The 21,110-nt window shown below is 36.6% G+C and overlaps 1 long non-coding RNA gene across 1 annotated transcript; it reads left to right on the top strand.

Moving 5' to 3' along the window:
- Positions 1-7,427: 7,427 nt before the first annotated feature.
- On the top strand, positions 7,428-8,578 carry LOC136246486 (uncharacterized). Its single transcript, XR_010696478.1, has 3 exons — positions 7,428-7,547; positions 7,599-7,735; positions 8,380-8,578. It is a non-coding gene; the product is annotated as an uncharacterized lncRNA (long non-coding RNA).
- Positions 8,579-21,110: the final 12,532 nt, after the last annotated feature.

Here is a 21,110-nt window from a genome sequence, read left to right as displayed (position 1 = left end):
TTAGCCAAATCGTATCCAGAGTTGTTGTAGTTGAAAACTACGCACAGAAATAAGTAAATGGTTTGCTGGGTGCCCGGCACAGGGTTGCTTTCTTTGAAAAAACAGACAAAGAAATACGAAGTTTCGAATTCAAACTGCCCTACCACCCAGGGCAAGAGAAGCCAACTCTTCCTCATAGTGTTTCGATACGGTTGGGTGCATAGTCTGTCTATGCTGTTAGTTTGGAAAAGATCTGAGACTTCTCACCATCTGGGTTACGAGCATCAAATTTTTTTGCAGCATCAAAGAATTGTGTTGCGAATTCTACCCATTTCCAGCGCTTCTGCAGCCACAACAATCATCAATTATAAACTAAAACTATGGCAAAAGATGTCCCTGAACGTTTGGTAACAGCGGTTGTCAATTATTATTTCATCCACAGCTTCCACGCCTCGCTCTAAGCTATGCATCAAGGGAGGCAGCAAAATCGTCCAAATTTGACTTCACCTCTAACGCTCTACAGCAGCTTCAAATCTTCACTAGATCACCCTACATCACCATTATGCTGCAAAACATCCCAAAACAAACCGAAAAATGTACAAAATCTTTCATTTTTTATTCGAGCTGGGTGGAGCTCCTGGTGAGCTGCTGGTATACTGCATCATATGAAATCACAGAAACACCAACTACTACTACTGCCAAACGTTTTGATCCATCATTTATCATCATTCTAAACAAAATTAAGTGACCAGTGTGGCATCAGAAGTACCGGAAAGCACTTTGGTACCATTGAGAGAATCCCTTGAAATGACGCACGAAAATTTTGACGTTTTCACCCAGATGGTGAGAAGTCTCAGATCCTTTCCAAACTAACAGCATAGACAGACTATGCATCCAACCTTATCACATCACTATGAGGAAGAGTTGGCTTTTCTTGTCTTGGCTGGTAGGGCAGTTTGAATTCGAAAATTCGTGTTTCGTTTTCTGCTTTTTGAGAAAAAGCAACCCTGTGCCGGGAACCCAGTGAATCATTTGCTTATTACTGTGCGTACTTTTTAACTACATTAACTCTAGATAATATCTAGCTAAGCAGCAAGTTCTATCCTGTTCTTTGTGTGGAGCCTGAAATTTTAAAAATAATTTTTGCATCTCACGAAATACTAAAATCGATAGTTCTTTGAAGACAACAACCGTGCCTCCGGTTTCATGGTGGATCTAGCAATGGGATACTACAATGAACATCCCACAATGGTAGGGGGATCGATTTGTGAAAGTTGATTTTTCGGATTGCGGACCCTATCTAAGAACTGCTTTTCAGCAGTGCCCTATACAAAGTACACAATATTATACAACAACAAAAAATACTTACACAAGACAAAACAAAATCTACAAAATCTAAATATGTACTACACAATAAGGGCCCCTATTCGGCGGTGATTATTAGTTTCTCATCCAGCCTTTCTAATTATTATGATGCGGGCGGGAGGGTATTACCATTATGCCATTATTGTATAATATTAACACACTGATGTACAGACCTTGTCCAAATTGTCTTTCTTTCTTACTACAAACATTTCCTTCACCAGCTGATTCTACTTTTCGTGATCGCCAACTGTTTTTCGACAGTCAACTGAAAGCCTGCTTTGATGAAGTCGATAGAGCACGATTGCAACTGGCACTGCAGCAATTTGCTAAGGTAAACAACAGTTCTCCTGGTGATATATAGCGAATTGTAGCGTTCATCAACAAAAATTATAACAGTTTGGTATCACGTGTTCTTCTGAGCATGTCAGAGTAAATAATGGCTTACCATGCGGTAGCTTAAGAAGGATGCGGGCGGTGGATGAGAAACTAATAATCACCAAATAGGGGCCTAATTCCTTAATTAACATCAAATATGTACTACACATTAATTCTTTTCAGCAGCATCAAGAGCCCCACCTCAAGTTTTAATATCAATTCCATATATCATTTTCAAACTGCGGAACAAGATCCTCTGCTCTAAAACTTAGGCACAATACATCTTTCACCAACAGACAATGTCACTTTTATTTTAATCATATATGCAGACTATGGAACTCTTTACCAATCATTAACATGAATTTATCAACTTTTACCATCAAAAATCAAATAAAATCATTCCTTTGGAAACATTTCATTGACAACTTCAACCCCACTGATTCTCACAAACTGCATTATCTATGCCCCTGTGGCTCCTGTATAAACAACTCCTTCATGAACTTTGAACATCTCTAGTCCTGATCACTACAGTCGTTTGACTACAGTCAAGTAATTTTCAACCTGTAACTGTAAATTATGTAATTTATAATATTTATGTTAGGTGTAATTTGTAAGTTAAGTAATTATAAGTTTACTTAAAGTGTAATTATAAGTAATGTGGTTTGGCTATATACTGGCACAGGATGCCAGTATTCCATCAGTGTAACAACTCTTTAAGTTATCTATGTCAACATGTCAATTCCCCTGTACATCATTGTTGTTTACACTGTAAAGTTTTAAATAAATAAATAAATAACAAAACAATTGTTTGTAGGTAGCCTTAAAATTTGACAAGCGGTCAGTACCACAAAAATTGGGAGGCAAGCTATTCCAAATAAGTACTCCACAATAGTAAAAACTACTCTTCCCAATTGATGAACGGATTTGTGGTACATGCAATCGATGTTTATTTCTTCCAGTATGCCCTGTATATGCTTCAGTTGAAACAAACCAGTCTTTAATTACCTGAATGATGGTAAGAGGCCAGATAGCATGTCATTGATTCCTTGGTCACGGGGCTTACTCCTGCTCTGGGATTTTACCTGTTCGGACACCCTGGCCCCATCTAAATTATCTACTTCTGCTAGTGGTGCCAGTCAACTGGCAAACTCTGCAGAGTCAGCTATAAGTTCAGAAAGTATTCTTCTCTGATTGCATCATTTTACTTCTCCCCTCTATGTTGAGACCCTGGGTGCTTGGGGATCATGTGCACGCTCATTAGTGAGACGGATTGGTTCCCTGATAATGGAACACTGGTAATGGAACAGTCTGGTGATAATAGGGCAACCCAATTTTTTAATTCAGAAGGTTGCTATTGATGTTCAGCGTGGCAATGCTGCTTCTGTGATGGCAACGATTCCTTCATCACAGGATTGGGCAGAGTTTGCCTCTCTGCCCACTGTTTGAATGTGAATACCTTTTCTTGTATTATTGATAAAAATTATTATTGTTCAAAAAAATGTTTTGTTTCACGGGGAAAAAAAAACGTTCGTACAGTTTAGTGTCCTAATAGAGATGACAAATTTTAGCTGCAAAATGCCATCAAATTGAATCTCAGCATGTAATTTTCAAAACATTTCCTGGGGGGCATGCCCCCAGACCCCCTAGCTGCAGCATGCTTCACATACTGATTGCTGCAGCTTGCACGCATACAATGGTGCCCAACCAATCCTTTTGGGATAGCCATGTCACTGCCTGAAAGCCTGAAGCAAATTTGCTTGAAAGTGGATGTGAACATTGCAATAATGTATTTTAAAAATAGGTCATGGACACGAACAAAGACATACAGTAGGAAGGAAAGTTATGTGGTTTTATCCCCAAAAGTACTTACATTTTGCTCTAATTCTGTGAAAAGATGAACAAAATTACTCAAAATGGCAGATTTCAGCTCCATACTTTTATCAAGTACATCTTCTTCCAAATTAACTTCATCTTTGCTAGTGGACCTAAACTTCTTCTAAATTAACTTTTAAGGCTACATTTAAGATTAGAAAAGATTTCTAAGGTGGTTTTTAGTTGAGTTTTCTATTCGAATTTTAGAAAAAATAGGCTATCTCTATTATGAACCACTACCATGGTTCATGATGAAAGCTATATATAAAATTTTAACTCACCCTTAATTCTTCATCCAACATTGCACTCCATAGTTGTACAGTATATACACCACTATGGTTGGCGAAATCAAAATCGTATTAAAGTACAATATGTAGCTACTAATTAACTTCATGCTTGATAGTTTACGGTTTTGTGGATTACAAGGTTGGATAGTACCAAAATAACTTGATGTATGACTGCTATAAATTACACAATTTTTAGAATACTAGGAGCCATTAAAAGCTAGAAATGGAGGACAAATGCTTGAACAATCTATTTGGAAAAATCTCATAAAATAATATACTTTAAAAAAACTAAAGTGATAGTAAGTAACAATCCAAGTATTTCAGCTTAAAATGATTGGGCACTATATTTAAAACAAAAACTTTTAAAACCTAACAATTTATCAAAAACCACCTATACTTTCTTTCATATGTAACAGCTCGATGGTATTGGGTAAGCATATCCAAGCCTAAAATGCCTTCAGAGCAGCTCCAAACTCTTCAAATAAATTTCTAATAAATTCCTTTAAAATCCTATTTCACCAAATATTCTACTAACTGACTATAGTGACTGGGTAGCTAGCTAAACTAATCACTAACTAACTAACTAATTTATGCTTTCAGCCAAGCATCACTCAGCTATAGTTATGGCTACAGGCTTGATTTCTTCACTTTTTGACACCAACTTAGCCTGATATGTGTCTTTTCAGCAACCACAGCAGCTACAACTCATGCATCACAGACCTACCATTGTCCCTCTTTGTCTCCCATTTCTTTCTCCACTGCTGTGTAGGTTTTGTTGTTGTAGGTGTTGTTTTCTCCAGACTGAAGTTTAACAACTCAGTGCTCAATTGTTTCAGTTAAAGTAAATGTTACTTGTGAGGAAAACTTTAAAACCTTACATTTGAGTAGGAATTATAGAAATAAAAAAGCATTGGACTAGGAAGGTTATGCATCTGTGCCTGCAGCTATACTATTGGACAATTTTTACCTATGCACTTCAGTCATTCACAGCCTTGTAATAGTGCATCCATGACTGAAGTATGGAAGTTAGGGAACATGTGCTACAAAAATTACTGAACATTGAAGTTGGCCATTATTTCATTTTGCTTCAACCCATTCAGTGTTACAGGAACAGACAGAAGTGCCTTTGCACTCAATCCATTGACTAAGAAAATTCCTGTATTAAAGTCATGACATATGCTTTACCACAAACCAACACCTTCATGGTAGCTAATAGAGAAGAAAGAAATGGGACACAAAGGTGAGCTCATGACATCTGGGAGCATGTTTTCCCAGAAATTTTTGAAAAAAAATTGACCTGAAAATGAGTTAGTGGAAATTGAAAATCTACATGCAAGTTTGTAAAATCAATGCTTGTTGTTTGTTGAAACCTTATCACTGAAATTAACACAATTGTTACTTAGTTGTACATAGCAATTTGCTGGTATACTACATACCAGTGAACCAGAAAATTTGATCTGTGATTAAAAATAATAGAAAATTTCAAAGCACAATAAGCCCAGGCTTGGTCAAATGTCTTACCAGAATAAAAATCCTGTATTCCTGGAAATTAGTATCGCTCTCACTGTGATAGCATGCCATTATCTTAAGCTATTAGAAAAATCGTGTAATTTCAAAGTTCACTTAATTCCATGCATGCCATTTCTAAACATACTTTAACAGATCTTTATACATAAGAACTCTCTAAAATAATGGTAATTATAATAATTATTTATTTTGTTAAATTGCAATGAGCCATTTAGTTGATGCATAATGGTATAGGAGGACTATAGTATGTACGAGTTGAGCTGGATCCTCAAAAACATTAATAACTCATCAATGCAACTACACATGATCTTTAAATTTGGCCCATTTGTAGTACTATTTGACTTGCTAAAAATAATTCAAAACCTTTTCATTCAAATGTCTGACATAATATTTACAGCCAATCAAACTTTTCACCATACATTTCCTATGGGAGAGCCATTAAAGTACAATGTCCATTACAGTCCTTTCCCAAACTTGTAATCGGTCTAAATCGTACGTGTCTGTTGTTGATACCTTTGCTGTCACCAGTAATCATCTGATTGACTGAAATTTTAACCCTCTTGCAAAAAATCCACTTTTAAGTTTTAGTTGTTGTTCAGGATCCAGCTCAACTTGTACTCTATAGTGTATCCAATTAGCAGTGCCACAAATAACTTTCATTTTAACACTGCACACTTTCTCAAGTAACTGACTTCTATGATATTATTAGAAACAAAGGAAGCATCTTCTGGTAAGGTGCACATTCAGCTTCAGGGAATAATCTGTTTCCAATGCCTGGGCCTAACTACATTGTACTAAGTAGAGGAAATTAGCACTACACAAAATCACATTAATTTTATCACTGCACACTTTAGATTTAACACTACAATTTGTGCAGTGTTAAGGCCTCATTTTAGGCCTGCCAATTAGCTTCCCTTTGATAAGCTACAAACCAACACTACCTATTTTACCAAGGATATACATTAGAAGCCATTTTGGTGTAGTTGCTGAAACTAGCTACTTACATGGAGGGTTTCCTAAAAAGGACATCGAGGTACTCATCTGTTAGAAATTTAGTGTGTTACAAATTATTACAGGCAGACTACTAGTCTTGCAAACTGCCAGCCTGCCACAACATTGCTAAGAGACAGGGGATCTTTTGAATCCCTTTCCACTGGATATAGACCTGCCTTCAAGACTACACCCATAGGGTGTTCAAATTATTCTTTTATATAGTGTAATTGCATGTGTGCATGTGTATGTGTGAGTTGTAGTGTGTAGGTGTTGTGTTTGTGTGTGTGAATGCATTTGCATTTCTGTCTTTTGTGATGTGTATATATATGTTTTGTGTATGTGCATTGCGTGTTTGTGTGCGTGCGTGCGTGCGTGCGTGCGTGCGTGCGTGCGTGCGTGCGTGCGTGCGTGCGTGCGTGCGTGCGTGCGTGCGTGCGTGCGTGCGTGCGTGCGTGCGTGCGTGCGTGCGTGCGTGCACGTGTTTGTATGTGTACGTGTTTGTATGTGTGAGAGAGCAAGGGGGGAAATAGCAGAGCTTCTTCAGGGCCACTAGTCCTGCCTCAGGAGGGCTTTCCTGCGCTGACTAATAGCACCTGAGTAGTACACAGGTGTCTCAGTGTTGGTCCACTAGGAAAGCTTGACCATATATATGCTAGCTTGGAAACTGAAATTTTTGCTATTGCTTTTGCTTTGCATTGTGTGTGTGTCTGTCTGTGTGTGTATGTGTGCAGTATAATGTATGTGGAAAATAAGTAATCCAATGAAGAAAAGCACAAAATTAAAATACTCTTGTTTCAATAATTATGTGTCACTGGCAAAAATCTGTTGTACTTTTGGTTAAATGCCACATCAAAATTGTTTATATCATTCAAGCAGTTCTAGTGATTCATAACTCTAGCTTAAAAGAAGGCGGTGTGTCATCTTTCATTCACTAACACTGGGCTATGCTAAAGTTATGTGATGGCTTTGAAGTTGCTGTTGATCAGCTTTTTCATGACATTTTTGGTGGCATTTACTGCATCTAAAGGATGTGTTCATTATCTCATAGAGAATTGTGGACCATGTACTACTCAATGTGAAACGGATTAGTTCAGCTCTGATTGTGAATCCTGTGTGCCATCATGTGTGAAATGCTTTGCCGTTTGTAAGGTAAGTTAGTATTAAATTTTATTTAATCATGACTACATATATAATTTATAGAACGAGACTTCCCAATATCCAGAAATTTGCTTTAGAGGTTATGGTTGTACTGGAGAACAGTTTGACTGTGAACATGCTTGCAGACATTCTGGTGTTCGATCCTTTGAATATCAGTGGATACCAAGATGTCATCCCTGGTACGTACATTAACAATTTAACAGTATGTGTAATGCACACATACCAGTTGTGTTCATGATTGCCTCCTTGCATTCAAATAATATGAATGTGTTCACAGTGTCTATTAACACTAAGAATCAGTGTTAGTAATTGCCACCATAATTTTGTGGCTAAACTATAATCATGATTATTATAGCGCGCACATATTTAAAACATTGTTATGAATCCGTGCCTTGTGCTCATCTACTTACTGTGTAAATTTACTATAACCACAAATAAGCTTTAATTTTCATGTGTTTGTATCATTACAATATTATTACACGTTCAAAACCCAATACAGTAACAACTAGCCATTATTCTTACGTCATTATCTAATGTCCGTCAAAATTCATATGGCCCAATACAAATATACTTGTGAAGCATTCCAGAATTTTCAAGTTTCCCACACATGTTAATATCATAGATGATTCACTGATGTGAATGGTACAACTACTACAACTAATCAACATAGCTATTTTATATTTTATCAAGCTATTGTTGTTTGCAGCATACATAATAAGAGTTATAACTGCTTGATCACTTTTGAACGAATTTTATTACTGATGTGTCATCATGTGTGCATGCATGTGGAGTTTACATAATTGTTTAAATTTTTGTTTTCCAGCGGACTTCTACTTTGGTAGCTGATGCAGCAGATACAAAAACTAAATGAATGATAGCAAGTAGATTAATTGCTAGGACATTATAGTTTTTTTGCAGTATATACTTATGCAGTTAGCTAAGTAGTACAGTTTTGTACACAGCAACTTAACAATGCTAGCTACTAAACTAAATAATATTATTGTCTGTTACCTTACATTGTATTAATTAATGGCATGTTTCCATAATGAGTAAGTAGATATACAAGGGGCATAGCCAGAATTTTTGAAGGGTTTCTTTCAGTATAGAGACTTTGAGTAGTAATCCTCACATAGCTGTGAATTAGCTATACAAAAATGTGTAGTGAATCAGGTATTAGTGTAGAAGCGTTTAGTTAGCTAACTGGGCTACGCATACAAGCATGAATTAACTAACAAAACTTATAACCAATCAAAGCACAATTTTGATTTCTAACTTAATAATTATGATATTGAAAAGAAGACGTAGCACAATGGGGGAATACCAGAATTGGTGGAAACAGCAGAATCATCGCTTCCAGAATATAGGAAGCTTGAGAACATACAGTATATCAAACAGTACTGTAGTACTGTTTAAGTAGGGAGTGGCCCTAAACTGACATGCACCTCCTTAAATACTGCCTTCAAAAGTCATACTAGAGGGATGTTAAATGACAAAAATTACCTTTATAGAATCATCTAACACCAAATACAACATTAAAGAGAAAACACCTTTATGCAGCTAGATAAAGAATTTTTAAAAAGCACCAACACTCAACATTTGGTCAGTCTGCCTGACTGACTGCCTGCCCACCCAAAAATTATTTGATGTGTGCTACTGTATATTATGGTACTGGACACCTGGTGGATACATGCAACTTTGCAATAGTTTCTAGACCACGCCCAATAATGATCTTGGTTGACTAATAATGATTGAGTAGAAAACAACTAGTTTAAAAATGGAGTGGTGATCGAAGCAATAAAAATGTGAAACAAGGGATGATGGTAGCTATACTGTAACAGCATATGTAGCTCAGTTGGAAAATCCCTACTTTGGCATTAACAAAAATATTACCAATGTAGGGATTTTCTCACAGAGCAATGCTGTCACTCAGTTCTTGTTTCTCCTCTTGAATCCCTTCTTCATTTTTAAATTGGTAAATATAATATGTAGTACAATATGCATAATATTATATAAAGTGCAAATGTGACCGGGCTTGTGAAAATTATAAACATGCGGGCATAGGATTTTTGCCTACTTTTGCAAATTTCCTTGACTCATAACTTTTCATACCATTATGCTATAGAAATGAAAGTTTTAGCCCTTAGTAAAAATTTAATTGGCTGTATGATACAAGTTACAGAATGCAAATGTTCTGTTCCAGTGCTGAGTTACGTATGACCTTTAGTGTGACCGTGTGTAGTTTGTGCCCGTATTCCCTGTTTTTGCAGGCCTGGTCGCAATTCATTCATCCATTACGGTTAAACTTTATAAATGTGCTATTATTAACCCATTGCATAATAATACCATACATGTTATACCTTAGACATTTTCATATTATAGCAACTAGCTCAGTTATGACTGTATTAAAAATGGAACATCCACATAATTATGTTGGAGGACTACAGAAAGTCAAAACCTTAACATCTAAACTATACATTAGTACAATTCTTGGTAAAACCAAACCCTATCATACACATTTAGTGAATCCCATATCATCACAATTGTTAACTTCATTCCAATGGTAACAACCTGCAAATTATGCTAGTATGAATTTACGTATCTATCATTCATATAACAGTATCACTCTCAATTTGGAGATGACAATGCAATTGCTGATAGTTAGCCTTTTCCTATATAGCCTTTTTAGTGGAACTGGCTACATCTAAAGAATGTGTTCATTGCCTTATTGAAAGCTGTGGACAATGTTCTACTCAATGTGAAGCAGATTCATTCAGCCCTGAATGCAACTTCTGTATTTCATCATGTGTTGAATGTATTGCAGATTGTAAGGCAAGAAGGCAATTCAAGATATTCAAACTCTTTATACTTTTTGCTTGTTATAAATAAGACTGACTAGATGTGTTTTTTTATTGTTCTGTAGGTTCCAATTGTACAACATAAGTGCCATTGTTGGGAATAACGCGTAACGTAATATTATTACCTTTGTGGTAACTAAGTAAGGCCACTCCAATTGGTAGCTATGTTTCTGGTCCACCGCCCGCATCCTTTTTTGGAGAATGTGAAATTTCAGAAATACATGCATGGGTAAAATTCCCGCATCAGCTTTTTGAAAAACCTGGATTTCAAAAACAAATATTGGACTGCAACAACTGAGTATACTAAATCTAACTATCTAAGTGCCATTTATATTTTATCAGTGAAAACCTGCAAGAAATGGGCAGAGTGCATAGTACGGATCGATATACTCTAATAGAACAGTCAGTAATCACAAAAGTACTCGAATTGAGCAGTCACTTCATTGTTGCTTTGTTGCTGAATCCCGTCCGTCCGCACCTAAAACTGATTTTCAAAGGACCAGAAACATAATTACCCATTGGAATGGCCTAATATAACGAAATACGCTACAAAAACAGGTATTATAACTCACGTTACTTTACTTACAAATGTATTGCGTTATCTAATTAATGTAGTTACTGTAACGAATGTAATAATTAGCTATTACGTAATGTTAATACGTAATGTTATTACTACAAGTAACTAAGTTACTAATCTCGTTAGTAATCCACTGAGTAACGCCTAGCCACAACGAAGTAATGAAGCCTACAGAATGAGACCAGCTTCTTACTTATAATCAAGATTTGCACATTGTCCAACAACGCAATCATGTCATGTGATAAGGTGGTAGTTTCACACGTGACAGGGACACAAAATAATATATGTAATATTATTACAGTTACTATATTTTATGGGTAATATGTAACTGTAACTAAATAGTTCAGCTGCAAGTAATATGTAATTATAACCAGTTACTTGTAAAAAGTAACTTTCCCAACACTGATACTAAGTGCTATAGTATAAGTAGCGATTTCCAACCTACCAATTTTTCACACATATTATACACGTTCAATAAACGTTTCACAAGCTGTCGTTCCAGTAAATGGTAGCCAATGCTTCGTACTTCGTAATGCACTTCACTGGATTAAAATCCATACGGTATTTATGAAATACAGCAAATCCAAGTTTGAGAAATAAAAATCCCCATGGGGAGCCCATACAAATAATTGCGTACGTAATCGAAGTTTCCGAGTGTTTCCGCGTGAATCTGCGGCTGATGAGGACGAAGAAAGTGATTCTGGGCAAACCATATATGCTGATTTGATTTTATCATGTGTTTATTGATTGGAGGACGATTGATGTTGGATTACAATGAAAATATGGCCCTTTTAAAGGCAAATCGCCATCTAGCACTGTTCAGAATTCAGCATTACACTCACCCTGGGCTTCAAGGCATCTCCCTGCATCGATGCAAGTATAGTTTGAAGGTGAGCAGTGTGTTGTCTTGCGTGGAATTGCAAAATAAGGTTCGAGGTTGAGCATAATCTTTCAAAAGTAGAGACTGACATGTGATGCCAGCCTTACATGGCTTCACACATACCTGTTGTATTCTGGTGTATTTACTGCTGTTTTGATCCATTTTATAGCAGCTTTAGTGATTGTAATTTTGATCAGAAACTATTTATAATTTCTCTTTGTAGTATAGTGATGTCATAGTGTTATATAATAATTATCATCCTTGGTGCTTACAATGTGACAAATAAAGCTGAGCAGTGTCCAAACAAATCTATTTTAAAAATAATGTTATTCTTACATTGTGTTATCTGATTGTCATGTTTCAAAAGTATGTGTTAATTGTGACTTGTGATGCCAGTACTTACCATGTTATAAAATATTACTGACTGATTTTTCTAGTTAGTTATCCCTGAAAATGCATTAGGTACCTGTGTATATTTAGTGTTACACATTACACAGTTTTATCTGTGAATCACTTGCTTTATTTATGTAATATTCTGAGTGGTCAGTCTACAAAGAAGTGGTCACTCTTGAGAGGTTTTACCTAGTTCATATGCTGTTCTTCATAAAATAGATATGTGGTGAAAATTTCATGTCATTATTAGTTTCCTATCTAGATTTATGACACTTTGTATATTGTGTTTGGTGCCACGCAATATACATTGAGGTGGGGTTTGCACTAAAGTGACCCTGAAATAATGCACAATATTTGTCATACCAATAAATGTATGGAATGTTAATTATTTAATTTAGTTGGAAATCTCTACTATAAGACTTCTAACTGTACTGGAACATACTGGAAATGTAATATATAGTTGTGATGATCCTGCTCCTTGTGCTGGTTCATATGCCTACCGTGATCATGGACCTACAAACTTCCATAAGTGGTATGTACATTTAGAGAATGATGAAACACACATTATTAGCTATGCATAGAAAAACTTGTAGCAGTGTTCAGGTGTGGTAGTAGAATCTAAGCACTCAGGGGATTTGATATAATACATACAGGCTGGACAAGGTTTAAACATTCTCACCTCGTTTTGGACTGCTACAACCACCAGATCTTACTATCATCACGTTTCCTAGGCCAGTCTCTAGGGATGCGGCGATTGTGCCAGCATAATTTCAGGCATAATAGGTATGTGTGGAAATCAGGAATTATGCTAGCATTTTGAGGTGATTATAAAGCTTTAACAGTAGGAAAATCTGCAGATTGCACAATTCCGTTAAAAAAGATCGAGATACTCTAATAGAGCAGTCAGAAACTCTAAAAGAACAGTCACTGAATATTATTTACTCTAATAAAGCAGTCACATTGAAACGAAATACTCTAATGCAGCAACCAGCTATAGAATTCAAGAGTATTTGAAGCTTAAACATCAATGAAAACGGTCTGATACAACAATAAACTGGCATTATTAGCGAATTATGGTGGCATAATTTTGGGAATAATGGGCAATTCTCAAAAGCATAATAGGTGATTTTTTGAGCACTGCTCAAAAGCATAATGCTCAATTTTTGGAGCATAATAGCCTCATGCCTACCAGTCTCGCCTTGGACGATGTACCAGGTCCGGTGCTTCGAGACTGGCTGAACTCTACAACCGTGGTACCGTGGCTTATGACGGTACGACAACAGGCTAGTCCAATTTCGTATCGGTATTTGTTCTTGTGTCTTTGTCTATCTAGTGTGACCCATTTAACCACATGGCTTCAGGCAGACAGCCTAAAAGAAAACGACCGGAACCTCCCCACCCAAAAGGAAAACGAAAAACATCAAAAACAGTGAAGCTGACAGTATTGTTTGTGATGAATCAATCCTAGAACCTAGTGAGAACTGTGAGAGGCGATGAAGCTGTGGTCTGCGAGGGTGATTTCCAAGAGTAGATCCACAGAAAATGTGCAGGCGTCACCTGCTCAGCTTTCGACAAGTTAGGTGAGTCTGATGTGCAGTATTTATGTTCTCAATGCATGTTGACAAGTCAAAATAGAGAAATATGTAAATTAGCCAATATTATCAAAGATCTAAATGCCAGCATTATTTCACTGACAGAAACAATCACCTCACTACAATCTTCTGCTAATACAACATCTACAACGCTACAGACTGCCTCAGAGCAGCTTATAACTAACACAACAAACAATCCACCAGAAGCCAGAGTCCAACCTGCAAATTTATCCAATATGAAAGCCAGACCCACTGATCGAAACCTTAATGTTGTCATTTACGGCATTGATGAGTGTCCTCCTAGAACTCCAAGAGCTAATAGATCCAAACTTGAATTAGAAAAAGTCCTCCCTGTTCTTACAACTATTGACTCCAGCATACGTGACTCTTCAATCAATGATATTCACCGACTGGGTAAATTTTCTAGCTCTAATAACCATCCAAGACCATTACTAGTTAAATTTTTATGTGTACTTGATACAAACACTGTTCTATCTAGCAGAGACAAAGTTAAACACCCTATTGTAATTAAAAGTGATATGACTCCAGAAGAAAGGAAGACTGAAGCATTATTGCTGCATGAACGCTGGAACCTTATCCAACAGGGAGTAGATCGCAAGGTCATAAAAATTTGCAACAGTCAAATTTTTGTCAACAAGCTCCTACATGGTAAAGTTATTGATTTCAAATACATTCAATCCTCTAGCAACCTACCTTCAAGCACTTCTACCAATAGTACTGCTCCTGATTCTATGGAGCACCAGTCTTCCTCTCAATGACTACCTGGTCAAACAGCATCATGTAATCATAAGGCTAATTCCCTGAAGTGTCTCACGATTAATTGTCAAAGTATTTACCCCAAGAAAGATCTATTTGCTGTACTTGTAAATCAAATTCATCCTGATTTAATCTTTGGCTGTGAATCATGGCTATCTCCTGCTATACACAATGCTGAAGTATTCCCTCCCAATTTCAATATAAATTATATCGACGTGATAGAGAGGATGGTTATGGTGGTATCTTCATAGCCTGTCATAACACCATAGTTTCACACAAAATTCCTTACTTTGGCACCCAGGAAGTAATCGCCTGTAAAATAAAATTATCTAACACACAATCACTAATTGCTTGCTGTGTCTATAGGCCTCCAAACTGATCTGTTGACTATATAGAAGCTATATGCAGTACACTTGAAAGCATTATCTTATCCTTTCCGAATGATATCATCTGGATTGCCGGCGACTTCAACCTCCCTGATATAAACTGGACTGATTCTAATATAATTGGTACCAACTACCCTCTATCAGTAAATAGCACATTTCCGGACTTTGTGAATACTTTTGGACTCACTCAGATCATTGACTTTCCAACCAGAATAAGCAACACACTAGATATCTTTTTAACCAATAGACCCTCTTTAATTAAGTATTGTACACCTATAGCTGGCATTTCTGACCACGAAGCTGTACTGACTGAATCCAACATTAGCATCTTTGTGCAAAAATAATCGAGAAAAAAATTAACCTGTAGAACAGAGCAGACCCTAGCTTAATAAGAAACTTCTTTTATGACTTTAGCAATGAATATCTGCATTCAAACACCACTGACACACCAATCAACCAGTTGTGGACTGACTTTAAATCTGCTTGTCACTTTTGTCTGGACAGTTTGGTTCCTAGCAATTTATCTTTGAACAAGACATCAAACCGACCATGGATCACCACCTACATTAAAAGACATTGTAGACGAAAGAAGTGAGCTTATGCTCAGTATTGCCGATCACGTTCACCTACTGCCTGGCAATATTATAAATCTCTTTAAAATCTAGCTCAAAAAGAATGCCATCAAGCCTATAATGACTACTTTTCAAAGCTTATTGATTCCAGTTCCACAGCTAATTCAAAAAAAACTATGGTTATATATCAAAAGGCAAAAATTGGATCACATTGGAATACCCCCCCCCCCCCCCCCCCCCTGTCACATAATGGTCATACCATCACTGATTCCACCCACAAAGCTACTATCCTCAAAGATTATTTTAGCTCAGTGTTTACCACCGAGGACACCCAGTATACTCTCACACCAGATGAAAGCCCTTATCCTGACATACAACCTATTTCCATTACTTATACTGACGTCTCCCAGCTCCTAACAACTTTGGATGTTCATAAAGCACCAGGACCAGACAAAATCCCATCACACTTATTTCAATTAGCCTCTCAAGAAATTGCTCCAGTACTAACTCTGATCTTCAATTCATCACTTCATCAAGGTGAACTTCCCATGGACTGGAAACATGCTAATATTGTACCTGTATTCAAAAAAGGAGACAAAACACTTACATCCAATTACAGACCAATATCGCTAACCAGTATCAGCTGCAAGATCAAGGAGTGCCTATTCACACTCATCTCTTCTCCCACCTAGAATCAATAAATATTCTCTGTGAACAACAACATGGTTTCCAACCTAGAAGATCATACTTATTACTACCGTAAACAACATTAATTTTCTAAATCTCTTGACTCTGGCTTTCAAATTGATATCATTTTTCTAGATCTATCTAAAGTATTTGATAAAGTCCCCCATCACCGTTTATGTAACAAATTATCCTACTATGGTATTAGAGGGGAGCTACTAACATGGCTACAAAATTTCCTCATCGGTAGGCATCAACAAGTAATTCTTGATGGTTCAACCAGTGAGTCACATGCAGTTAACTCGGGTGTCCCCCAAGGAACAATCTTAGCCCCTCTATTATTTTTATGTTATATTAATGACCTACCATTATCAATCAATGCCAACATTGGTCTGTATGCTGACAATACCATACTTTATACCGTTATTCACTCTACATCTGACTGTTTATCACTTCAAAATGATCTCAACTCCTTATCACAATGGGGTACTAGATCTGGTATGTTTTTTAATCCTGATAAAAGTGTATTCATGAGAATTACTCGTAAACACAATTCAATCACCTACAACTACACTATTAGTGACATCTTTATCAAAGAAGTTTCATCTACCAAATATTTAGGAGTTACAATCACCAATGACTTGTCTTGGTCCACACATATTACTAACATCACATCCAAAGCTCTATCAGTCAAAGCATTCCTACAGAGAAATCTTAAGTCCTGCCCAACACAAATTAAATTGAAATGTTATAATGCCATGATTAGAATACGCCAATCCTGTCTGGTCCCCTCACATCAGAAGAGATATTGATAAGCTTGAAAGAGTACAGAGGCAATCTGCCAGATTCATTATGGCTGACTTCTCACGTTTCAGCAGCGTATCCTACATGCTCATTGACCTTAACATTCCCAGTTTAGAACACCGCAGACAAGTATCTAGTATCACCCTCCTCTACAAAATTGTTCATGATCTCATTGATATATCTCCTGTTGATTTAATCCCTGTCACTTCTAACACCAGAGGACATGACCAAAGATTTCATCACATCTATGCAAGGACCAAGCAGTACAGTAATTCATTCTTTCCTAGATCAATAAGACTGTGGAATTCACTCCCACCTGACCCAATCCAACAACAATCATTACAAATTTTCAAGCACCAACTGAAATTATTATTACTTTCCCCTACCAATCAGTAATCCCATAATCAATCATATTGTGAAACATTTTGTATGCATGTTTCATATGTGCGTTAATCCTCAAACTGAGGCTGCACATTTCTTGGAAAATAACAAAATCTCTCTCTCTATATATATATATATGCAAATACAAATATTTATGTCTGTATTTTGCTGTTGCTTTCAGTTTTTTGTTAAATACTAGGTAACAGTTGTGACTGCTTGTGTATCATCTTTTAACACGCACAGTATTGCTATACTGCAGGAATGTGCAGTTTGTAATTGCTATATACCTATTTTGTTTCCTTTGTAATGGGAGCTAATTCCTCTTTGGACAACTGATGCAACAAACAAAAAGACTAAAAGTAACAAGTATAAGAAAATGCACAGTAGGGATATTCACTTCTTATTGTTTTACAGTATATGGACATTACATACTACTCCGGTCCAGCTTGTTTCAGTACTTTTTTATTGCAGCACTATACACTGTCCCTACTCTGATATAAAATTCCTAATTTTTATTATACTTGTTTGTAAAATTTTTTTACACACTCATGACCACTAAATAGCCTGCTTTTCACAATAAAAATTATAGAGTTAATCACAGCACTATAAACCAGATTATGACTCATACAATAACAACTGATCAGTGGGTGTGGCTTTACATACTCCTGCAGACAATAATGGATGTGGATTCATGCATACCTACACACTGATGAATGGGCGTGGCTACCATATGTCTACAGACGTAATTTACATAAGTAGGCGTGGCTCACTAAAGAAGCAGAGTTATGCTATGACATGTTACTAGTTACAAGTCCACATCGTTACACTAACTTAATTTAGCACCTGTGGTCAGATCCGGATAATCTGTAAAGCGGGACCTGGATGACCGGACTCGGTTAGCTACAAGGGTGTACATGCATGGATGTACATACAAGAGTGTGCATGGATGTAGCTACAAGGATGTACATGCATGGGTGTACACGGCTGTACAATTACAAAAGTGTACATGGATGTATGAAGGTGTACATTGTAATTGCAAGGGTGTACATGGGACCACATGATGTATATCGGTGTATCATGAGTTCTACAAGATGCTTACGCTACTATGATACAGAGTGATATATATGATACTTTGTGTGGGAAGATCAAAGTGGGGAAAAATGCTTTATTAGTCATAAAGTAGCAAGGGATGATAAAAACATTTATGCAGTAGATGTATTTTCAATATGTATTCTTTGCGATTCTTCATGCCCAATGCAATACTGCTCATGTCCTAAGTGGATGTCCAGTTGCTTTATCTCAATACTAACTGACATAACATGATACTCCATTCTTTAGTCACCAGCTTTAAGGAAGTTTTGTCAATCTATACCCAACTTGCGAGCCAGTGAGTCACCACCAGCTACAATCCCTGCTAATGCACTGGTAACACCATTTAGATATCTTCAAATAGTCTGGTTGTGGTCCTGTCTTATCAATATTGTAATATATTTACATACTTCCTCACTAAATGTGACCAGGCCTGTGAAAATAGGGAATGTGGGCACATAAAATTTGACTGCTTTTTAAGCGTTTCACAAATCATAACTTTTAAGTTAATTATGCCATTGTCATGCAATTTTCATTACTTATTAAACATTTAATTGGCTTTATAATGCAAGCTGCAGAATGCATATATTTCATTCCAATACTGAGATATGATCCGTAAGGTGATGGGGTGTAGTTTGTGCCCACATGCCCTGTTTTCGCAGGCCCGTCACAAATAATGATGGTTCTTTTCAGTAATTATGCACTTGAAAACTGGCTGCTTTATTACATAGGCATAGGAAGTGGGGAGGAGCATAGCCTCCCCCCAATAATTTGACTAGCTATTTTTAAGTCATATCTGAAGGATTCAGCTGTCTGCTGTACTTACCACTAACATTTCAGATTATTTTTAATTCACCTTTCTATTAAATCAGCAATCCCATAAAGAATTTATGAAACCATTAGCTTGCACAGTGACTCCTCAGCAACACTTCAGATTGACAATTGTGACAAGCACCTTTTTATTAAAGTAATATGTGACCAAATTTCGGAGAATCACCCATATGGGCGTATATGAAATAATTAGAATTTTCATGTTTAGTGGATTGCTAATAAGATTAGGGTACAGTTTTGAAAATATTTTGAGAATTTTCTTATAATCTAAGGTATTGAGAATGACTTAAAACCATCAACAAGTAGTTTTGCATTATGAAGTTTGTGATTTGATCATTAAATATTTTAGGTGTCAAATGTGCCTATATGGGTGATTTTCCAAAATTCGGTCACAAATATAAAACTTGACAAGCAAGTTTAGGAATACATATGTGCATATTGTTAATTAAATTTTTAAAATATTCAGTGCAGTGTTGTGCAGTTAATTATGCTGTCTACATGACTGTGTTTAATACATTTGAAAAGACTGTCTAAACTGGAGTGATTGGACTGAGTGTAAAATTCACAACATTGCACCAATATATGTGACCGGGCCTGCGAAAACAGGGAATGTGGGCACAAACTACACTCCGTGACTCTACAGGTCATATCGCAGTACTGGAATAGAATATTTGTATTCTGTAACTGGCATCATAAAGCCAATTACATGCTTACTAAGAGCTGAAAATTGTGTTGACATAGCATAATAGTACAAAATGTTATGAGTGATAAAAGTTTGACAAAGTGGGCAAAAATCATGTGCTCACATGCCCTATTTTCGCAGGCCCAGTCACATATCATACTTTATCCCTATCCCTATCTTTGCATGTGTCATTTCCAAGTACAGTGCTGAAACATGTCTTAGTGAACACATGTACAGAAGACAACCTACTTTCAATTTTAGATATTGTGTACATTTCTAATGCAACCACTTGCAGGTGAAGTAAGTAAATATTATATCCTTCTCTGTCTCAGATACACTGTTAAAATGAAGAGTAACCATAACTCTCAAGGAGTTCCCAGTGTAGGGAGGATTTAACACTCCTGGAGAGTAACCATTACTCCAAAGGAGTAACTGGGGAGTAACACATGCTCTGAAGGTGGTGTCACTTACTCTTCAGAGTAATGGTTATTCTTTTCAGAGTGTTGGTTGCTCTCCATGGGGTGTTAAATCCTCCCTACACTGGGAACTCTCAGTGTGGTGGTTACTCTTTATTTTTAACAGTGTATGACATGTTGTGTAAACATGATGTAGTTTGTGTCCATGCACACCCCTGTTATTGCAAGCCAGTCATATGTTACAGTAATAATGAAACAACAACAACAATGTGGTTTGCGATTTAGTATTTTATCAGAAATATGATCAAATATCTGCTTGCATAATATCATAACCACTAACCACATGTGGCTATATTATTAAACCGACGATATTCTTGGAATAATTATGGTGTACTATCAAAATTAATATTTCGTTGTAATTAGCTACCGTGCCAATACCTGTAGTATTTTTTAAATGCTATCCCACTAGGGACCTGTGAGAAGGCTATAAAGCCTGTGAATACAGGGAGTCTGAAATATTACCACGTTAAGTTCTTAATTTTACGGCTAGCTACTAAACTGTATGTTTTATGTAGCCTTGCAACATAGAGATATGTAGCAGCAGCTATCCATGCCTTTTAAATTTTAATCCCAGT

The sequence above is a fragment of the Dysidea avara genome, chromosome 2, assembly GCF_963678975.1.
Source record: "Dysidea avara chromosome 2, odDysAvar1.4, whole genome shotgun sequence".
NCBI classification, from domain to species: domain Eukaryota; kingdom Metazoa; phylum Porifera; class Demospongiae; order Dictyoceratida; family Dysideidae; genus Dysidea; species Dysidea avara.
Note: the sequence above shows the minus strand (reverse complement) of the source record. Positions and strands in the feature narration are given on the sequence as shown.